The 21019-nt window shown below is 42.2% G+C and overlaps 1 protein-coding gene and 1 long non-coding RNA gene across 3 annotated transcripts in view; one reads left to right on the forward strand and one right to left on the reverse strand.

Annotated features, from left to right (window-relative positions):
* Window positions 1-15845, reverse strand: part of LOC110296983 — a 34487-nt gene extending 18642 nt beyond the window's left edge. For both annotated transcript variants that reach the window (XR_002378232.1, XR_002378231.1), the window contains exons 1-2: window positions 15801-15845; window positions 12715-12797 (exon numbers count right to left, since the gene is read on the reverse strand). This is a non-coding gene — a long non-coding RNA (uncharacterized LOC110296983). The remainder of the gene's footprint in view (window positions 1-12714; window positions 12798-15800) is intronic.
* A 336-nt stretch (window positions 15846-16181) lies between these two features.
* The window catches only part of Atf7ip (activating transcription factor 7 interacting protein), an 88307-nt gene continuing 83469 nt past the window's right edge, over window positions 16182-21019 (forward strand). The window contains exon 1 of the mRNA XM_021165001.2: window positions 16182-16464. The gene's annotated coding sequence lies outside the window, so the exon portion shown is untranslated. The remainder of the gene's footprint in view (window positions 16465-21019) is intronic.

A 21019-nucleotide genomic window follows, 5' to 3' on the forward strand; every position in this document is an offset into this window, starting at 1 on the left:
ATTTCAGACAGTTGAGAGCTGCCATGTGGGTGCTGGCAATCAAACCTGGATTCTTTACAGGAGCTTTCAGTCCTCTTTTTTTTTCAAGGCAGGGTTTCTCTGTATAACCCTGGCTGTCCTGGAACTCACTTTGTAGACCAGGCTGGCCTCAAACTCAGAAATCTGCCTGCCTCTACCTCCCGAGTGCTGGAATTAAAGGCATGTGCCACCATGCCTGGCACTTTCAGTCCTCTTAAGTGATGAGTCACATCTCCAAAAAGTATATAATTTTCAAAAGCACAGCTTTCTTACGAATCTAGAATGAGCACCTGCCAATTGCAATTGTTTTAATTCACTAGTGAGCTGATGTCAGTTGATCTAAAGAATTACAAGAACAAATCCAGCCAGAAAGACATAGAGAAATACATTTGCAAGGAGCTGAACTGGATACCTGGAACTGAATATACTTTTGGGAGGCAAAGACTGGAAGATCAGGAGCTCGAGACCTGTCTGGGCTACATGGTAAATTTGAGGCCAACCAGGGCTACAAGAGACCTTGTTTTAAAAAATAACAATAACGTATCTACTAGGGTTAGGAGGTTTCATATCTTTTTACAGACAAGAAGTGATTTGTATCCTTCTCTGGGAAAAAAAAAAAAAGACTTAAGCCTGCAACTTCAGAAAATGCCCACAATCAATAGTAAATACAGACACTCAGAGGAGTTTCTTCAATACTAGAATGGTGCAAAGTGACCAAAAAATAATATGAAAATCATAATTTAGTGCAGTAAGACAGGGTTGAAATGATACAGAGCCTATATTTATGAGTCTATTGTTCAGTTGTTGAGAAAGGTCTGGGCATGATGGCAAATGGTGGTTTCAGCCTCTCTGGAGACTGAAGGTGCTACAGGTTGAGGCAGGGGAGGGCAGAGGATAACATTCTAGATATCCTAGGTATTTTAGATCTCATAAATACTTAGATATCCTTTGTCAAGACCCATGACATTAGTTAGGTAGGCAGGATCTTGGGCTTGCTCTTAAACTTGGCTTCCTGCTAAAGCTTCCTGGATGCTGGAATTACAGTATGTGGCCACACGGGCAAATACTGAATTTTTACAAGTATATGTCAGGTGAGCGTGCTCACTAGTTTTATGTCAACTTGACACAAGTCAGACTCACTTGTAAAAAGGAAACTTCAAATGAGGAAAATGCCTCACTACATTGGCCTGTGGAGCATTTTCTTGATCGATGTGACAGGGCCCAGCTCATGGTGGGTGGATGCCACTACCGGTCGGGTAGTCCTGGGTGTTATAAGAAACCAGTCAGGTTGAGCCAGATGTGGAGAGCAAGACAGTAAGCAGCACTCTTCTATAGCCTTCTCAATGGCTCCTCCATCCAGGATCCAACCCCGACATCCCTCAGTGATGGACTGTAATGTGGAGCCGAAAGCTGAAAGAAACTTTTTCTTTCCCAAGTTGTTTTTGACCATAGTGCTTTAATCACAGCAACAGAAATCCGAACTATAACAGCAAGCATGACAGAACAGCAGGACGGAGGTTTTGATTATTAACAGTCAGCAATAATATGTTAGTACAGAAAATAAATTTTATGGGCCGTTGTTGTTAACAAAGTCTTAGACGTTTGATTTTTATCAACGAAGACTTGAGAGCCAGATGTCGCAGTAAAACCTCGCTAGCTGAGAGAGGCAGAGAAGGCACCTCGCTGACCCTCCTCCTCAGCCAACATCCCTAAAGGCAGTTCTCCGTCTTAAAAATCCCTCAAGCTTAATGTCCCTCCCTTCAATTTCCTGTGCATCTCTCTCTCCATCCTCCTGACTTCCCTTCCTCTGTTTTTTCCCCTATGTTCACTCCCTGTCAACTGGTTTCTTGCTCTACCTTTTGACCTATAGCTAGCTTTACTTAATACTGTTTACAATAAGCAGAAAGCCCTGAATTAGGGGTGTGTTAGCTTTTCCAGTAAATAACTCCATGTAGGGTTTCAGTGTGATCAAATATCCTGCACCAATGGGGCTTGACAGGGGTGGGGTGGATGGGATAGTGATGCAGGCTTTTAATCCCAACATTTAAGAGGCAGAGGCAGGCAGATCTCTGTGAGTTCAAGGCCAACCTGGTCTGCATAGTGAGTTCTGGGTCAGGCAAGGTTACAAAGTGAAACCCTGTTTCAAAAACAAAAGCTTATAAGGTAAACTTTATAATAATTATACTAAACATTGATCAAAGGTCCTTTCCTAAAATTAAAAAAAAAGTTTATGTAACCTATAGTTCTATTGAGGACCATTTTTTAACCAGTTTGAAATTAGCTAAGGAGGTTGGTGATATTCAGTGGTAAAGGCCCCGGCATATTCGAGGTCCCCGGTTCACTTCCATCATCACAGGCGCTAGCTGTAGTAGTAGCACATACTGTAATCCTAGGACTCAGGTGGCAGAGGCTGTAGGGTCAAGAGTTCATGGCCTGCTTCTGTTACATGATGAGCTTCAGGCTCCATGTTCTCCTGTCTTAACACACTCTCTGCTTTGCTCTCATAGTTGCTAGTACGCACATTGTTTGTTTGGTTTTGTTTTCTTTATTTCTGAGATAGTCCCATTCCTTAGCCCTGGCTGTTCTGGAATGCACCAAGTTCACCAGACCAGGCATGTTTCAAAACCAGCCTTCCTCCAAGCCTCTGCCTCACGTGTATTAGGATTAAAGGTATGCACACGCTGGCTGCCTCGCATGCATTTATTTATTTATTTATTTATTTATTTATTTATTTATTTATTTATGGTGTGTGTCTGGGTGTTCTATGTGGGTGGGCACATATATTGAGGTCAAAGGACAATTACAGGAGTTGGTTCTCTTCTTCTACTCTCGTGGGTCCCAGAGATCAGACATGGCAGCAAGCATCCTTACTGGATAAGTCATTTCAAAAGCCTTGGTACATGACTCTTAAAATAGTGTTGATACCTACAAAATGTGGAACATATCTAATTTAAATTTGAATGTAAGATAAAATATTAAACTCGTCTGGTGGTCAGGTCTTCTGGGAAACCCCTAAGACCCCAGGAGTCTTAAAGGCATTTCCCCCTTCTGAATATGTCCTTGGTTTTTTTTCTTTTTTTCTTTTTTTTGGCGGGGGGTGGGGAGAAACCCTAAAACCTAACAGATTTGAAAACCTAGCAGAGATTTGGCCACTTATTTAAGTTAGAACCATATGTCTTAACACAGAGTTTAAGTGACTGCAGCAGGTGAATCTACCCAGGCATTTTGGTGACAAGACCTTTATAACTGCCAAAGTATCTTTTTTTTTCTTTCTGTTTGTTTGTTTGTTTGTTTTTGAGAGAGGGTTTCTCTGTGTACCCCTGGCTGTCCCAGAACTCACTTGGTAGACAAGGCTGACCTTGAATTCCCAGAGATCCACCTTCCTCTGCCTCCCAACTGATGAGATTAAAAGTGTGTGCCACTACCGCCCAGCTTCTTTCAGATCTTTTAAAAGAGCTAAATGTTGAGAAATATGAGGCATGAAAGCAACAGGAAGGGGTATTTCAGAGTCACAGGGGGACTAGCACAAGGAGAGGAGGAAACACTGAGGGGACAGTGGGATGTAATGGTATATTTGTGTCCTTGTAAACTTTAACTGTCAATTGACACAGCCTAGAATCAACTGAAAGAAAAGTCTCATTTGAGTAAATTGTCTATATTGGTCTATGGTCATGTTTTTGAGGGATTGTCTTGATTGTGACTTGATAAGGAAGCTCAGCCCACCGGGTGGTGACATTCCCTGGACTGTATAAGGGTGTGACCCAAGGATGAGCCTTCGTAGCCAGTAAGCAGCCTTCCTCCATGGGCGCTGCTTCAAGCTGTTGCTTCAGTTTCTGTCCTGACCACCCTCAGGGGTGGACTGTGACTTGGAAGCATAAGCCAAATGAATCCTTTCCTCTCTGAAGTTGCCTTCTGTCACAGCGTTTTATCTCAGCAATACTGTGGGAACCAGAACAATACAAATAAAAATTGTACAATGAGGCCCTTGTGTGCGAAAGAAGAACAAAAGGACAGTGAAGGCAGTAAACTCTTTCTTACTGGATTTGAGGCCTGCTTGGCAGGAGAGAATCTGATATTTTAAACCTGGGGGTCACAGGACGAGAGCAGCGGCTCTTTCTATTGCTGATTTGCTAATTGGACATAGCATCAAGGTGTCTTCCTGACATTTATTTTCAGGTTCATAGGCTAACACTCTTCTCAGCCTTGGTCACAAAGCTCCCCTTTAAATGCCCATCAAGTGAGTGTTTAGCAGCAAATGGGTATCAAAACCACCAAAGCTCAGCAAACATTGTGGGGTCTTAATGTTACAAGGATGAGTAGGAGCAATTTCCTCAGTGGTGTTGCTATGGTAACTTGCTCATTCTCCTTCCATTATCTGAGCCAACATTCTTCAGAATTTCGACATAGACAGAAGACCATCAGAGAGAGACATTCGGCCTTGTGAGCTGAACAACTAATGGATTCTTGAACTTTCCACTGATAGAGAGCCATTGTTGGACTAGCTGGATCTCAGCCTGTAAACATTCTAATCTCGTGTGTGCGTGTGCACGTGTGCACGTGTGCGCATGCGCGCGCGAGTATGTGTGCATGCACGCTCAGGTGTGTGCAGAAAGACAGACAGACAGACAAAGGAAACCCTACCTAATACATGTGTGGAGGCCAGAGGACTAATTCTACTAATCAATTCTTTCCTTCTACCATGTGCCTGCTAGGCCTTTCAGAGAATGACTCTGCAGAGGATTCTGCTTATCCATTCTTGAAGGGGAGGGACTTAGAGAATCTGGTTAATTTCAGGGACTTCCTGAAACTGTTTTGAGCTGTTACTGTCTTAATGAGCTTCCCTGCAGAATGGAATGTTTTAAACTTGGAAGAAACTGCTACATAACAAATCTGGAAAGAAGCTCTCTGTGAATCTGCATAGTGAATTCCAAACTAGCTGGTGCTATACTGAGAGACCCTATCTCAAATAAATAAATAAATAAATCCAAAAAGATCTGCCATACACTCCAATATAAATGGACTTTAAGCCTAGTGATATATGAAATAGCCTCGGAAGATCATCTGCTTTTGGTTTCCATAACTGCCCCTTCTCCTACCTCATAGTGCATTATGTACTGCTCAGAGCCAGGTCCTTTGCTTTGTGCATGCTAGGCAAGCACTATTCCAATGAGCTGCTCCCAGATCCTTTTTTTTTTTTTTTTTTTTTTTTTTTTTTTTTTTTTCGAGACAGGGTTTCCCTGTGTAGCCCTGGCTGTCCTGGAACTCACTTTGTAGACCAGGCTGGCCTCGAACTCAGAAATCCGCCTGCCTCTGCCTCCCGAGTGCTGGGATTAAAGGCGTGTGCCACCACGCCCGGCTCCCAGATCCTTTTTTGCTTATTTCTAAGACATTTTCATTTGAGTTGGCAAGCAAGAGTGAGGGCAAGCAGGCAAACCACAAGGGCTTACGTCTATGTCCTTTATACAAGCACCAGTAAAAGGTATGTACCAGATTTAAGGTGGATCTTCCCATCTCAAAAGATCTAGATTAAAAGTGGTCTTCCCACTTCAAATGATTCAGTTAAGGAAAATCCCTGACAGGTGTGCTGAGCTACTTTGGTTTTAGGTAATTTCAGATGTAGTCAAATTGACAACCAAGAATAGTCATTACAACACACATGCTGTCTTAGTTAGGTGTCTTAGTCATGGTTTTACTGCTGTGAACAGACACTATGACCAAAGCAAGTCTTATAAAAAACAACATTTAATTGGGGCTGGCTTACAAGTTCAGAGGTTCAGTCCATTACCATCAAGGTGGGAGCATGGCAGTATCCAGGCAGGCATGGCACAGGAGGAGCTGAGAGTTCTATGTCTTCATCCAAAGGCTGCTAGTGGAAGACTGACTTCCAGGAAACTAGGGTGAGGATCTTATACCCACACCCACAGTGACACACCCATTCCAACCAGGTCACACCTATTCCAACAAGATCACACCTTCAGATGGTGCCACTCCCTGGTCCAAGGATATACAAACCATCACAGTTAGGGTTTGCATTGCTGTGACGAGATACCATGACCAAGGCAACTCTCTTAAGAACAACATTTAATTGGGACCAGCTTATGGGTTCAGACATTCAGTCCATTATCATCAAGGTGGGAACATGGCAGTATCCAGGCAGGCATGATGCAGAGGGAGCTAAGAGTTCTACATCTGGCTCCCAGGTGGTTACAAGGAGGGTCTCATTGCCCACTCCCACGGTGACACACTTCCTCCAACAAAGCCATACCTCTTAATAGTGCCACTTCCTGGGCCAAGCATATTCAAACCACATTACAACTCCCTGGCCCCCATAGGCTTCTTCAAATACTTAAGTCCATGGGGGCCATATCCAGGCATAGTATAATAAAAAACACATGTAGTCCAACTTCCAAAGTCTCCATAGTCGACAGCAGTCTCAACAATGTTAGAAGTCCAACATTTAAAGTCTATTCTGAGATTCTTCTGACCACTTAACTGTAATCTCCAAAGCAAGACAGGAAAACAGCAAACTCCAAACTGTGCATCTCCATGTTCAAAGTCAAAGTAGTCTTTAGACCTCCAACTCCTTTTTCATCTTTGTTTTCCTGGGCTGGTCCTGTTAGCAGCTTACCTCCACAGGTATCTGTAATGGCTATTCCTGGTTGTCAACTTGAATATATCTGGAATGAACTACAATCCAGAGTTGGAGGGCTCACTTGTGATCCAGATCTTGAGGCTGCCAGACACAAATTTCTGATCTTGATCTTGGCATAGAGATCTTGAGGCATAGTGGCTATGAAAAGCTTAGGCCCAGGCAAGGTAGTGCATGTCTTTAATCCCAGGACTCTAAGGCAAGCAGATCAAGGTCAACCTGGGACAAAACAAGTCCCAAATCCAGGAGTGGTGATTTCCACCTTTAATCTGGGCCACACCTTCTGCTGGAGGCCTACATAAGGACATTGGAAGAAGGAAGCTTCTCTCCTCTTCGCCTGCTTGCACTTACTTGCACAGCACACCTGTTGGAATCTACTTCTACAGAAGACCAGCTGAAACAACTAGCCTTGTGGAACTGAGCAACTCCTAGATCCTTGGACTTCCCATTCACAGCTGACCATTGTTGGGGAGTTGGACTACAGACTGCAATTAGTCACAACAAATTACCTTAGCATATAGAGCCTAGTCATACAATCTGTGACTCTAGAAAACCCCAACTCATATAGTATCCTACAGTTTTGGTTATCTTTAATGTCTTGGGGTCTCCAACTTCAACTTCACAGCTTCCTGTTCCAATGTCTGGGATCGGCACATGATCTTCTGGGCTCCTCCAAAGGGTTCTCCAGCTGTTCCCTCTTTAGTGCTCGAGGCTCAGGTTGGTCCACTCCACTGCCGCTGCTGTTCTTTGTGGTCATCCCACAGTACTGGCATCTCCAATATGGTGGAGCCTTCTGCTGCAACTTCTTTGCATGACCCCTTTGGTCCAAGGCCATCAACTGCAACTGAGGCCTCACCTTCACCAATGGCCTTCCCTGGCCTCTCACAGTGCCAAGCCTCAGCTGCTCTCCACGACTCCCTCATATCTTCAAAACCAGTACCACCTGGGTTATTCTTACATATTAACAAGTACAGCTGCAGCACAAGGTACAACCTTGGCTATCTCTGGAACACAGCTTCTTCGTGCTCTCAGAAAACACTTTTGAGAAGATTTCACCTCGGTGATGCTGGTCTCTTCTTAATGACTGCTAATTTTTAGCTCCAGGTAACCAGCATCGATTGTCCCAGTAGTCCCTTCCATTCTGGACTCTAAATTCAGAGCCACATGGCCAAAGCTGCCAAGTTCCACTGCTTGCTGGGGATGGAATATGGCTCCCCTTATTCTTTTACCAGCTTCCTGTTTTCCAACTCCCTCACTGCCTAAGCTTGGCTGTCCTAGAACTTGCTCTGTAGATTGACCTTGAACCCAAGAGATCTGCATGGTTCTGTTCTCCTGAATGCTAGGACTGAAGGCGTGCACAATGCCTGGATTTAAGCTTTTCACCCCAAGGTGCATGGGAAAGTGCATGAGAGGCAGAAAAAATGTAAGAGCCAGAGGATGGGGACAAGAGCTTTGAAATGTTGTCTTGTAGAAGTGATACGGTTATTATTATTCTCCTAAACTCCTGGCAGCCCTGGTTATCTATGCAAGACCTGCAAACACCAAGCCAACCAAAATCCCAATCTAGATGCATGTCCTAATTAGCATTAACTCCTCAATTTGACATAGCCTAGAATCACCAGAAAAAAAGAATTCCAATTGAATCGTTTTTATCAGGTTAGTCTGTGGCATGTCTGTGAGAGCTTTCGTGATTGTTCCTTGATGTAGGAGGGTGCAGACCATTGTGGGTGGCACCATTCTCTGGGCAGCTGATCCTGGGCTGCATTCTGAAGCTAGCAGAGCATAACCTGCAAATGAAGCCGAGAAATCCTTTCCTCCTCTAGGTTGTTTTGGGTCAGAGTTTCAACATGGCTATGGAATGAATGCGAACAATGGAGAGGCTTCTCCAGTCCCCAGCGCTTCCTGGGAAGCCGCTGGCCACTGGCAGCGCCTGGATGAGGGAGAATTCTTTGGTGTGTATGGGTTTTTCATGCTACAGTGGATGGCCCCATGCCCATGCAGTAGCTGGACTTAGATAGATAGATAGATAGATAGAGTAGGGCAATGGGTTGTGTGGATATGATATTTCACTGTTCACACATATGAAATTCCCAAGAATAAAGAAAAAAAAATCAAAGTACCATTTATCCAATCTTAAAAAAAAAAAAAAAGAGTATACAGAGAACCTTATAAAAATGACACCTGTCATATCACTAAATGTAGAATTTTCAATGAACAGATTTAATTTGAATGATGCAGTAGTCCAGGACTGTTTTTTGTTTTTGTTTTTTTTATTGTTGTTCTTTTTGTGTTAAACTTTAGTTCTATCATTAAATAACTGTATAGCCTTGGGCAGGATTTAAACCAAGGACAGCAGTAGTCTGTTCCTTGTAAGATTGCTGTGAAGATTAAATGAGACAATTTTCTTCAAGTTTTTAGAAAAGGCAAAAACTAAATAAAGCAAATAAATGAAATTAACTACTCTTTTCTTTCTGGCTCATAAATATTGATATTTCCCAAGGTCTGGTTTGACTTCTATTTTATTATGCCTTATATCCTCGAAGAATAACCATGATTTCCAAGTCTATCTATGTTATAAACTCCCAGCTTTGTATTTCTAATGGAGTTCTCTGTGTATCTACTGTGTCTTTCACAGAAATTAAAAGAAGGAAATTTAAACCAGAGATGGTTTGAGTATAGCCAAATATCCTTCTTGTAACTTATTTTACATCTTAAACTTTTATTTTTTTTTAAGTAATTAGTTGTACTTGGGGATGAACACAGGGTCTCATGAGACAATTATCCAGTAATGAACTTGTATGTCCATTCTCAACATATTAAAATTAAAAGTAATTTAATTAGATGATTGATATGTGTATTTGTTACCTTCTTATTGTTGTGACAAGATACCTGACATGGAGCGATTTAAAGTCTGAAGGGCTTTTTTTGGCTCATGGTGTGAGGGACACAGAAGGCAAAGCAGCATGAAAGTGGTGCAGCCACATACATAGTCACATTTCATCTACAGTTGGTGTTTTAGTTAACTTTCTACTTCTGTGATGAAATCCCATGACCAAAGCAACCTATGAAAGAAAGCATTTAATGAAGGGCTTGCTAACAGTTTCTGAGGGTGTGGTTGTTTGAATGATGACGCCACACCACTGTGGACTCCTGTGTCTGAATGGTTAGTCCTCAGGTGGTGAAACTGGACAGGATTAGAAGGTGTGGCCTCGTTGGAGGAGGTGTGTTAAAGGTACAGGGCACTGAGGTTTCAACAACCTATGCCAGGCCTCATTCTTGGCTGGCTGTCTACAGCTCAGGATATAAGGCTCTCAACTACTGCTCTAGTGCCACACCCATCGGCTTCTTTCTATAAATATCATCAACTACCCTTCTAAACTGTAAGCAAGCCCCCAATTAAAGGCTTAAATGCTTTCTTTTATAAGAGTTGCCTTGGTCATGGAGTCTCTATCAATAGATCAGTGTCTTAGTCACACACTAAGACAGAGTGTGACTCTCTATCAACAAGACTGGGAGCCTGGTAAGAGGCAGACCAACATGGTGCAGGAGCAATAGCAGAGAGCTTACATTTGATCTGCAAATTGGTGTGGATGACTTTCCCTCCCCCTCCTCTCCCTATCTCCCTCCCCCCCCTCCCTCTCCTTCTTCAATTTATTTATTTATTTCATGTATGTGGGTATACTGTTGCTGTCTTCAGAGACACCAGAAGATGACATCAGATGTCAGATGGTTGTGAGTCACCATGTGGTTGCTGGGAATTGAACTCAGGACCTCTGGAAGAACAGTCAATGTTCTTAACCACTGAGCCATCTCTCCAGCTCCTGGTGTGGATTTTTCAAACCTCAAGGTCTACCTCCTAGTGATATACCTCCTTCAAGGCCACAACTCCTAATCCTTTCCCCCAAATGTTCAGCATTCCAATTCATGAGCCTATGAAGGTAATTCTCATTCACACTACCATTTTTGGGAAATGCAGAAAATGAACGCTGGTGTGTATTAGGCTTTCAGTTATAGTAGGAATGAAAAATGTCTCGTTTAGGCTTGCGTATTTGTATACTTGCTCCTAATCTGGTGGTGCTGTTTGTGGACATTTGATGATACTGTGGTGGAACCTTTATAAGAGGCAGCCTTGGAGGAAGTACAACACTGGGACCTGCTTTGATGCTTTGAGCTTTTATAGTCTTGGCCCACTTACTGCTTGCTCTCTGTTTCCTGTTTGCAATTGAGATGAAGTCTTTCACCATTTTACTCCTTCCTCCTGTGTGACTATGAACAGCTAGTCTGCTGGAACTGCAAGCCAAACTATACTCTTCCTTAAGATGGTGGCGCACGCCTTTAATCCCAGCACTTGGGAGGCAGAGGCAGGTGGATTTCTGAGTTCGAGGCCAGCCTGGTCTACAGAGTGAGTTCCAGGACAGCCAGGGCTATACAGAGAAACCCTGTCTCGAAAAACAAAACAAAACAAAACAAAACAAAACAAAACAAAACAAAACAGAACAAAATGATACTTCCAGTTATGCTATTGCATCACACAACAGAAAATAACTAATACACTTCCTCAAGTGCTTCCTTCTATTTACGTCTTACTCCATTAAAAAGAAATTCTTGGCCACTGGCTTAGTTTCTATTGCTGTGGAGAGACACCACGACCAAAGCAACTCTTCCAAAGGAAAACATTCAATTTGGGCTGGCTTACAGTTCTGATGTGTAGTCCATTTTTGTCATGGCAGGAAGCATGGTGGCATACAGTCATAGTGCTGGGGAAAGAACTGAGAGTTCTGCATCCACATCAGCAGGTAGCAGGAAGAGAGGGACTCTGAGCTCGGTGTGATTATTTGAAACTGCAAAGCCTACCTCCAGTGACACAATTCTTCTAAAAACCCCGTATTTACTTCAATAAGGCAATACCTCTTAATAGTGCCACTCCCTATGAGCTTAAGGGGCCATTTCCATTAAAACCACTATAACAGCTGTCTTAGGTACTTTTAAATTGCTGTGATAAAACACCATGACCAAGGCAATTAATAAAAGCAGTATTTACCTGGGTTCATGGTTTCAGAGGGATCGGCGTCCACTCCCATCCTAGGTAGGGAGCACGGCAGTGGAGAAGTAGGCACTATGCTGGGGCAACAGCTGAGAGCTTACATTCCAGCTCAAAATAGCAGGCATAGTTCATTAGAGATGATGGCTGGAGGGTGTTAAAGCCTCAAAATCCAGCCCGTATGATACACATCTTCCAACAAGGCTATACCTCCCAGTCCTTCCTAAATAGTTCCACCAAGTGGGGACCAATATTCAAACATGTGAGCCTGGGGGGTGGGGGAGTGGTCATGCTTATCCCAACCACCACAGCCACTATGAAGTCCTTGCGAGCACAGTGAGGTTCTGCTGCTGATTGCTCCAGGCACACACACAGTAACCTGAAACAGCATCTCTTGGGGATTCGGAGAAGAGCAAAGTGAAGGGTTGTGACTATCTTTAAAGAATGAGGCTGTATGATCATGATTGATTGGCCCTTTTCATGAGTTAAGGCCCGATGTCTGGGCAGTGAAATCAAGTCAGGTGTAAGTATTTGTGGTTAGACCTTTGTTCAACTTATTTAATCTAGAGTTACGATTTCATATTTTGGCTTCCTATAGTTTTCAGTGTTAGAGTGTCCAGAAGAGGATCTGATGAAACCAGGGAGGCGGAAGCAAAGCCCTAGCAGTTCTCTTTCTCAGATGTGGTAACAGGGAGATTGGCACTTTCTGGGTCATGCTGTCTCCTTCATTTTACCTTTAGCTCTCTTAGCTGCCAAATCTGTTTGAGTAACCATAACCACAAGCAAGCAACCAACAGATGGGTGACTGTTCACAAGGAGTGGAGACAACAGAAGCAATACATCCCTTTTGCTATTCCACTTAAGCGAGGACTGGACCTCATGTTTCTGTGTAATTAGCTGGTGACTCTTTCCCTTTTGGTCTAGCTAACTGGAGTGGATTACTGTTTCATCAGTTCTAAAGGCAGGTAGGTACCCCAGAACTCATGAGAGTGTCCAATCGTCTTACCAAATCCTTAGTGGATACCATCATTGGCTCCAGAAGTGGGTCCAGGGTCCTGATGAGACTTTAAATTTAGTTCTCTGATCTGCCTAAATGTGAAAGAACAGTGACACTGTCAGTAATAAAATGGCGGCTCACTTGGTAAAGTGGCAAAAATATTTTTTGTTTGTTTTGTTTTCTATCACAAGCCATAGAAAACTGGGATCTACTCACAGAAGGATACAGTTCAGACTCCTGACTCTATGTATAAAAATTTCAACTCATCAGGACTGCTGGCCCATGTTTGCAATCCCAGAGATCTGGAAGGCTGAGGATTTCAAGTTCAAGGCTTGCCTGAGCCTCACTGACTTTAAGGCAGCCTGTAGAACATTGTGGGATTTGTTGCAAAAATTAAAAAAAAAAAAAAACAAAGATCCAATCAACAAAAATAATAAAAAAGTAAGAAAGGGCTGGGCATGTGGCTTAGTGGTAGAAAATTAAAGAAAAATACCTTGAAATGGATTAAGGATAAACAGACACAAGCCTTGAAACTAAAACCAGAAATAAGAAAATGTAGGGGAAGCCTTCACAAAATTGGTCATAACAAAACAATTTAAAAACTTAAAAAATAAGTCCCTTTTATTCAGTCTTAAAGGCTTTGTACATGCTCTGGGCTCAGCACATACATTTAATATTTAAATCTTTAAATATCACTCCTCCACACACACAAAGAGAAAACCCCATGGAAATTTACAAATCCCCTACAAACGTCTTTTTGGTTGTTCACTTCCTCTTTATACAATCAACCAGAAAACAGCCAAGGCTGGCTCTGTAGCCCACTGGCCTGCAGAAGCCCAGAGGAAGAACGAAGAGCCCCGGGGGCTTCCTGCAGACCAGAAATCTATATTCAGACCAGGGGGCTTGTCTTCTGACTTCTGTAGACCCCTGCGTATGCTCTTTATGCTCAGATGCAAGCAGTTTGAGGTGCTGAGGCTGTTGAGCTTTTGATAAGGTTGTTTTGTTTTGTTTTCCTCCCTCTCTTCGCACTCATCTGGACCATCGCTGGCATTCCTGCACTCAGAGAACCACTGAGGTCCACAAAAGTCAGCCTTAGAGGGACCTTCACCCCTGCAGCTGGCCTGTATCTACAGGGCCAGGGATGCTTGCACCTGCTTGGCATCTGATCTTGTGGAAACCATGAATTTTGATGTTCTAGAGGGTAGGCTAGTGGGCATGATCTGGTCTCAGACGATCCATTACTAGGCAGGAGTAGGCACATGTGGGTGGAAAGATGGTTCACTGATTGTCCTGGTTGTTCAGAACTGGCTGCTCTTCTGGAGAACTTAGGTTTGATTCGCCAAGACTGACATGGAGGCTCACCTGGGTGACAGAATGAGGCAGCACAACCTTGCCCAGCTCTGACATACATCTCTTGTGTGTTGGTCCTGAGGAAACACTTCCCACAAGATTTCACCTCAATGATGCGGGGGCAGTCCATCGGCCACTGCCCTGGAAGAACAAAGTTCTGGTCTCTTGTTAATCACAGCTGGTTCTTCAGCTTTAGCTCATTATACACCACAGATTCTTCACACAAACGGCTTGGTTGAGTCTTTGCTTCCCTCTGAAACGTCACAAGCCAGGCCACCGTCGTCTGCACTGCTCTCAACATTCTTGTCTCTCTAGTTTCTACGTTAACAGCTCACTGAGTTCTCCACACTCCGTGGCTTTAGTACAATGTCCTTCCAATCTGCCTCTAATCAACATGCCCAGGTCTATCACAGGAATTCTGGGGCTGGAGCAGGAACATGGGGCTGATGTTTTCTTTCTTTTGCTCTTTCTTTCCTTCCTTTCCTCTTCTACCTTTCTTTTCCTTTCTCTTCTGTTTCCTTCCTTCCTTCCTTCCTTCCTTCCTTCCTTCCTTTTTTTTTTTTTTTTTGGAGTCAAGGTTTCTCTGTTGTAGTCAAGGATGTCTTAGTGTCTTAGAACTCACTCTGTAGACCAGGCTGGCTTAAACTCACAGAGACAGGCTTACTTACTGCTGCCACCCAAGTGTGGGTGGCACCACTCTCAACTGGGTGTTTCCCCTTTCAAGGCCTCTTGTTAGATTAAGTCAAGTCTACTCCAGATACTCTCTTTGAACTCAAAATCAATCTAGAATCTTAATTACATCTATAAAAAACACTCACCTTTTTCCTTTTCCCTTTTTTGGAAACAGGGTTTCTCTATATAGCCCTGGGTATCCTGAAACTAGATCTGTAAACCAGGCTGGCCTTCAAGTCTTGGATTTGCGGGGACACTGTATCACATTTTATGACCCCGGTAGTTGTTTCTTGAATTTCAATTTCCTTGGGTTTGCCTGTTTAACGTCCTAGTTGAACTGTCAAGTATAGAACAATAATAAAAGCTGTGAGCTTCTTTGGAGAGAGAGTCTCAAGCTCCAGATGATCTGGGAGCATGTGGCCCCAGGTTGTCCTTGTTCTCTCAAGACCTGCCTCATCTCCCTGAGTGCTTCTGGGAATTGAGCCACAGCTGCTCATGGGAGTGTAGATTTCCTCAGCACTGACAGCTACCTAACTTACTGATTGGGTAAGTTACTATTGAACAAATACTTTAAGGGAGAAATTAAGTTTAAGGGATTAAACTTTCTACCTAATATTATTTTTTCTGGCTCTTACTGATTTACAAAACATATTTAGAATCTTTTCTTCATTCTAGCTTCTCTCAATTTGTCGGAACAGTGATTATTATCTCTATTTCAGAGACACGTGAATTTATGAGGTGTGAGGGTATGATTGGTACTGCTTGCTCTCTTACAGGATACCCTCCCCAAAAGATGTTCATCTCCACATCTTGATGATTAACACAATTAATTTAGTGAACTTTAAGTGATACCTGTAACACTTTGACAGAGTTTGAGGCCCATAGATTTCAAATTCCAGACCAGTGTGGGCTACGTGTCAAGTTCAATGGCTAGACTGAGTTAAACTGCACGAATCTTCCTCAACAAAACAAAAAAAGATAAAAATTAAAAATTTTTTTTTTCCGAATAAATTACCGTACTCTAGGTTCTCTAGACTTATGGAAAAAAATCTTACCGCTTTTTAAACACTCACCTACTTTTTTTTCTCAAGTCTCATGGAGGGGTGGCCACTGAGGAATCTCCATGCAAAAAAAAAAAAAAAAAAAAAAAAATAAAAAAATAAAAAAAAAAAAAACCGCAAACCCCTCCAGGATAAAAAAGAAAAAGCCAACCGGAAAAANTTTTTTTCTCAAGTCTCATGGAGGGGTGGCCACTGAGGAAAATCTCCATAAAAAAAAAAAAAAAAAAAAAAAGTTAAAAAATTAAAAAATAAAAAAACCGCAAACACCTCCAGGATAAAAAAGAAAAAGCCAACCGGAAAAAAATATCACCTCCGGATGCGATTGAAAAGACGGCAGCGCCACCACCGCAGACGGGCTACAATTTCAAGGCAGGAGGCGTGGCCAAAAATCCCTCATTCAAATAAAAAACCAGGAGATTTGCATGGAGAATAGGCATCGCGCACGTTCATTGGCCGATCGCGCAGTGGGTGGAGTACATAGTGTGCCCACGAAGCTCCGCCCCCAGCTATTTGCATAACGGCCCCGGCGCGTGCTGGGGAGAAGCGGGTTTGTTTTTGAATCTGCGGTGGCGGCGAGTGGAGCGCACGGCTGAGACGGCAGCGTCCGGGACGGCTGCACGGGACGGCTGCGTAGGAAGGAACTCGGGTCCCAGGCTCTCACCTCCCGCCCCCGAAGGTATACGCGAGTGCCAGGGGCTGTTCTAACCACTGTCGGCGAAATGACTATTGTATTTCGGAAGAGTCAAGACCGCATTATGGCGGCTGCGGGAGTTGAGTGTGCGCCTGCGCGGTTGCGAAGCTGCGGGCGGGCGCTGCATGGGAGCACGTGATCGCTTGGGGTCGGGCTCTAGCTGCAGTTGAGCAGCTGGCCGGGCGGTGGCTGCGCAGGCGCAATATTCATTTTCAAGAGCTAATGTTCTTGTTGGACGCCATTTGGGTTCTAGATTTAATTTACTCATTCTCGAGGGGGTTTCGTCTCGTGCCTCTTCTTTTCACATTTTCCGAGGAAAACGTTTCTCTCGTGTCTTACATCTACCCGCACCTTAAAATCCTTTATTTCTCTCACGGTTTCACCGGTGCAGACTTGATATTTTGGTACAAATTGCCTCTTGTGGTTCTCGATTATAATTTCGCGTTTAGTTAGGTATTTCTGGATTCGCGTTCCATTTAGGGAGATAAGATCGGCACCTAGTGGTGCTCTCGGGGGAAGTGCATTTACTTCAGCTGCACTTTTGTAAATACATTTTTAACCCTGTTTTTACCGGTTCGCTTTTGGATGTGCAATGTTTACAAAATAGAAACTTTTATTTTTGAATTGTTTGAGAGGACAAGAAAAGGATGTACAAGTTAGGTTGAAATCTCAATTTTCTCAGATATTATATCTTTCTTTTTTTTAAAAGAAATATTTCATCCAAAGTGAATGAAGTTTTAATCCAAACACTTGAGTCTTTCATGTTTTTAGTTTTACTGTTTTTTCAGTTAGAGAAATGTTAAAGAAAATTAGTGAACACGATTTCTCATTATTTTGGGATGACGTATAAGCTATTATCATACCATTTTTTGATGAAGAATTTTACAAATATTCCAAGTTATATTGAGGCCCTTATTCATTAAGGGAATCAATTAAACATTTTGAGTTTTTGAAAAAATATGTGCACTGTAGTATATGTGTATGATGTACACTTTAAATATGTTTTAGGTGCATATGTCCTGGTTTTAGTTTCTTAAAATAACTATGGGTGTGCTACTGATTAAAGTTGTGATGCCACTAAATTTCAGTTGTATGTAGCACAATTGGGTCAATATATGTATAATTTAATATAATTTTGTTATTCTACCCGTTGTTTCTTACTAGTCTAAAAACTTGTGTTTTCATAAACATCTGTCATTCATTTGTACAGTCGCTTTTTTGGTTGCTTATGTAACCCAAGTTTAAATCAGTCTATTGTCAAAATAAGTGCTGTTATAATGTCGATTGGTTTGGGCTATCTCTATTACCTGAAACAAATATTCTTAGAAATAATAGGATATAATTGAAAGGAACATTTTGGGCTGATTTTTTTTTTTTTTTTTTTTTTTAAATGCTGTGACATATGCCCTGGAATGGAAGGATGGGGAAGGAAGTCTTCTCCTCCTGTAGCTAGCAGGGCTAAAGTTGATGTAATGGGAATCTTGAGCCTCTGTTGTCTTGTACCAGGAATGAAGGCAGTTCAGCCTTTTTGAGACTTTGATGCTTCTGAGGTGGTTCCCCCTCACCCCATTTTGTATTCCTAGTACTTGAGTTTATGTATTTAAGCTTAACACTTTTGTTTGAATGCATGGGTAATTGTGTCATGGATTAATATTGAACATCATAAGAGGCACTAGAAAATTACATAACATGCAGTTTCAATATTGATGGGACAGTTTTGCAGTATTTCTTAGAAGGTAAATGTAATTTTAAGTTTACTAAAATGAATGAATTGTCTGAATGTCAGTGGTTGATTCTTTAGTATTTTAGAAACAAGTACTAAAAGTTTGAAATTTTAGTTTGGTTTTAATTAAATGAAGCATTGACATACATTGTGCATGTATGTGTGTATACACACACACACACACAGATGTGTTACTCAAAGTATGAACAATCACTGATATGTAGTTTAGAAAGGATCAGGCTGGAATGATTTAAGTCATAAAATTAAAATTTTACTTTTTAAAAATTACCTGATTTTGTACTCTGTTGGAATATTTTGCACGTACACATTATGAAGATTTAGTATTATGTTAATCAGTCTTAACTACTCTGGTGATCTTTGTAACTTCACTTTTGCTGTGGTAGATCAGTCTATAAATATATCACTTTATATACATATAGATATGTACACACACACACTATGTACACATACACATACACACACACACACACACACACACACACACACACACACACGCTCACTTACAGGAGTATGTTTTTTCAAGAAAAGGTTTCTTAGCCCTGGCTGTCCTGGAACTCATTATGTAGACCAGGCTGACCTTGATCTGCCTGCCTTTGCCTCTGCCTCCCAAGTGCTGGGATGAAAGTCATGCACCAGTACTGCCTGATTTAATTTTTAATTAATTTCTGCATTTTTCCTTTTTGGTTGTGTGTGCTGTGGGTCAAACTCAGGGCCTCAGGCATGCTAAGCACACACTGTCATGTTAAGCACACACTATCACGCTAAGCACACACTACCATGCCCAGCTGCATTCCCCAGCACACTGCATGCTCTTGTAACTTAGATAGTATGACTAGCTCCCCATTTTAGTATTCTAAAATGTTTTTAAAATAACTGCATAATAATGTATTATTAAAATCTTAATTATCAGATATTTTCAAATCTGTTATTAATCAATCAATGTCTTTATTCCTTTATTGAGACAATGTATCCCTATGTAGCCCAGGCCATACTAGAACTTGCATTGAAGCAGATGGATCAGGTTCTGCTGGGATTAAGTGCCTGGCTCCAGTATGTTTGTTTTTAAATATCTGAAGGTTATTTGTACAGGATGAGTACACTCTGACTTTGGAAGCCTCCTGCTCAGACAGTGTGTGGCTCTGTTTCTCTTTGTTCTCCTCTCCTCCCCCCAGCTTCTCAGATGTAGCTCAGGCTGGCCTAGCCCTAGGCTGCTCTTGCCTCAGTATCTTGAGTGCTGGTTACTGGCATTGTCAAGCTAGCTTGTTGCTTATTTGCCTAGTAGAAATTTTGCTATGGTAAACACATGGTGGACACAATCATAATCCATAATAATAGCTGTTCACAATTGGTGTTTCTATGTGGAGCAGCAGTAGCACACAGCACAGAAACCCTGGCTTGGAAAAAAATAAAAATAAATAAATGCAAAAAAAAATGTAGCGTTTCTAAGGGTTTTGCCAGAACAATTAATTTGCAAAATAGAACAGTGTAGAAGTTTTTAATTTTGTTTGCTTTGTTTGTGTTTTTCCAGGGGCATTTCTCACACTGCCACCAGTTAAGGGGAGTCACTAACTTTAATTAGGGAAGTCGATTTTTTTCCTGTGAACTGAAGTGTTTTGAGGTGTGTGTGTGTTCAGCTTGCTTATGTTCCTCCTCTCTGCTTGTCAGCAACAGGTGTGCCAACTGGCATACTTATCGGAGCAAGTAAGGGTCCCCCGGTGTAGCCCTGCCTGTCCTGGAACTGACTATGTTGACCAGACTGTCCTGGAATTTATAGGAATCCACCTGCCTCTATCTCCCCCTGGAATTAAAGGCCTGTGCCAACATACCTGGCTGCACTGTCTTTTTAATTTATGATTTATTCCAGAGCTTCTCTGGTGACAAAGTATTACCTGTTGTGAGATAGATTTTTCCATTTCATTTTCTTCTAGAACTTCATGATTATTTAAAAGTAATCTTGTGTGTATGATGTGTGCGCATGTACTTGTGTGTGCTCTTCCTTGGACTTTAGAGTAGATGCTCAGGTGACTGTCCTTGTTTCTGACTTGGTTTGTGCCAGGATGCCTTAGTTACTTTGCTTTTTTTATCCCCCGCCTAGGGGAGCTAGGAGCTTCTGGGTATTGTGTCTTTCTGAGAGAGCTCTTGGATGACAGACACTTACGCTGCCATGGCTGCTTCTGGGCTTTGAACTCGGGCCTTCCATTTCTCTAGCTCTGCTTTGTTTTTCAAGACAGTGTTTCTGTCTAACAGTGTTGGCTGTTCTGGGGCTGACCTTGAACTTAGAGATATCCCTCTGCCTCTGCCCTCCCTAAAACTGGGATTAAAGGTATACACTACCCCTGCCAGCCTAAGGATCTTTTAATTGACTTTCAAAATTGATAAATTATGCGTGTGTGTTTGTGTGTGTTTACAGATACAGGAATGTACCTCCTTGGAGAGGATCTCGTTAGCATGGAGCTGACCAGTTGGACTAGACTGACTGGCTAGTAAACCCTGGGGATCATCAACCCCCCAGTACAGAGATGACAAGTGCAGCCACTACTGTCATCAACCTTTTATGTAGGGCCAGGGGTTGGAACAAAGGTCCTCAGAGTTGCAAAGTGTTGTAGGGCCATACACTACACTAAATAGTAGGTAAGAGTTTTACAATGCTGCTGTGTACTGTTTAATTAAGATACCCATGACTTGTTCTCACAGTTGTGTTTTTTTTTTTTAATATTTCTTTTTTTTATTTTTAATGTTTTTTATTACATATTTTCCTCAATTACATTTCCAATGCTATCCCAAAAGTCCCCCATA

The sequence above is a fragment of the Mus caroli genome, chromosome 6 (assembly GCF_900094665.2).
Source record: "Mus caroli chromosome 6, CAROLI_EIJ_v1.1, whole genome shotgun sequence".
Classification (NCBI taxonomy): domain Eukaryota; kingdom Metazoa; phylum Chordata; class Mammalia; order Rodentia; family Muridae; genus Mus; species Mus caroli.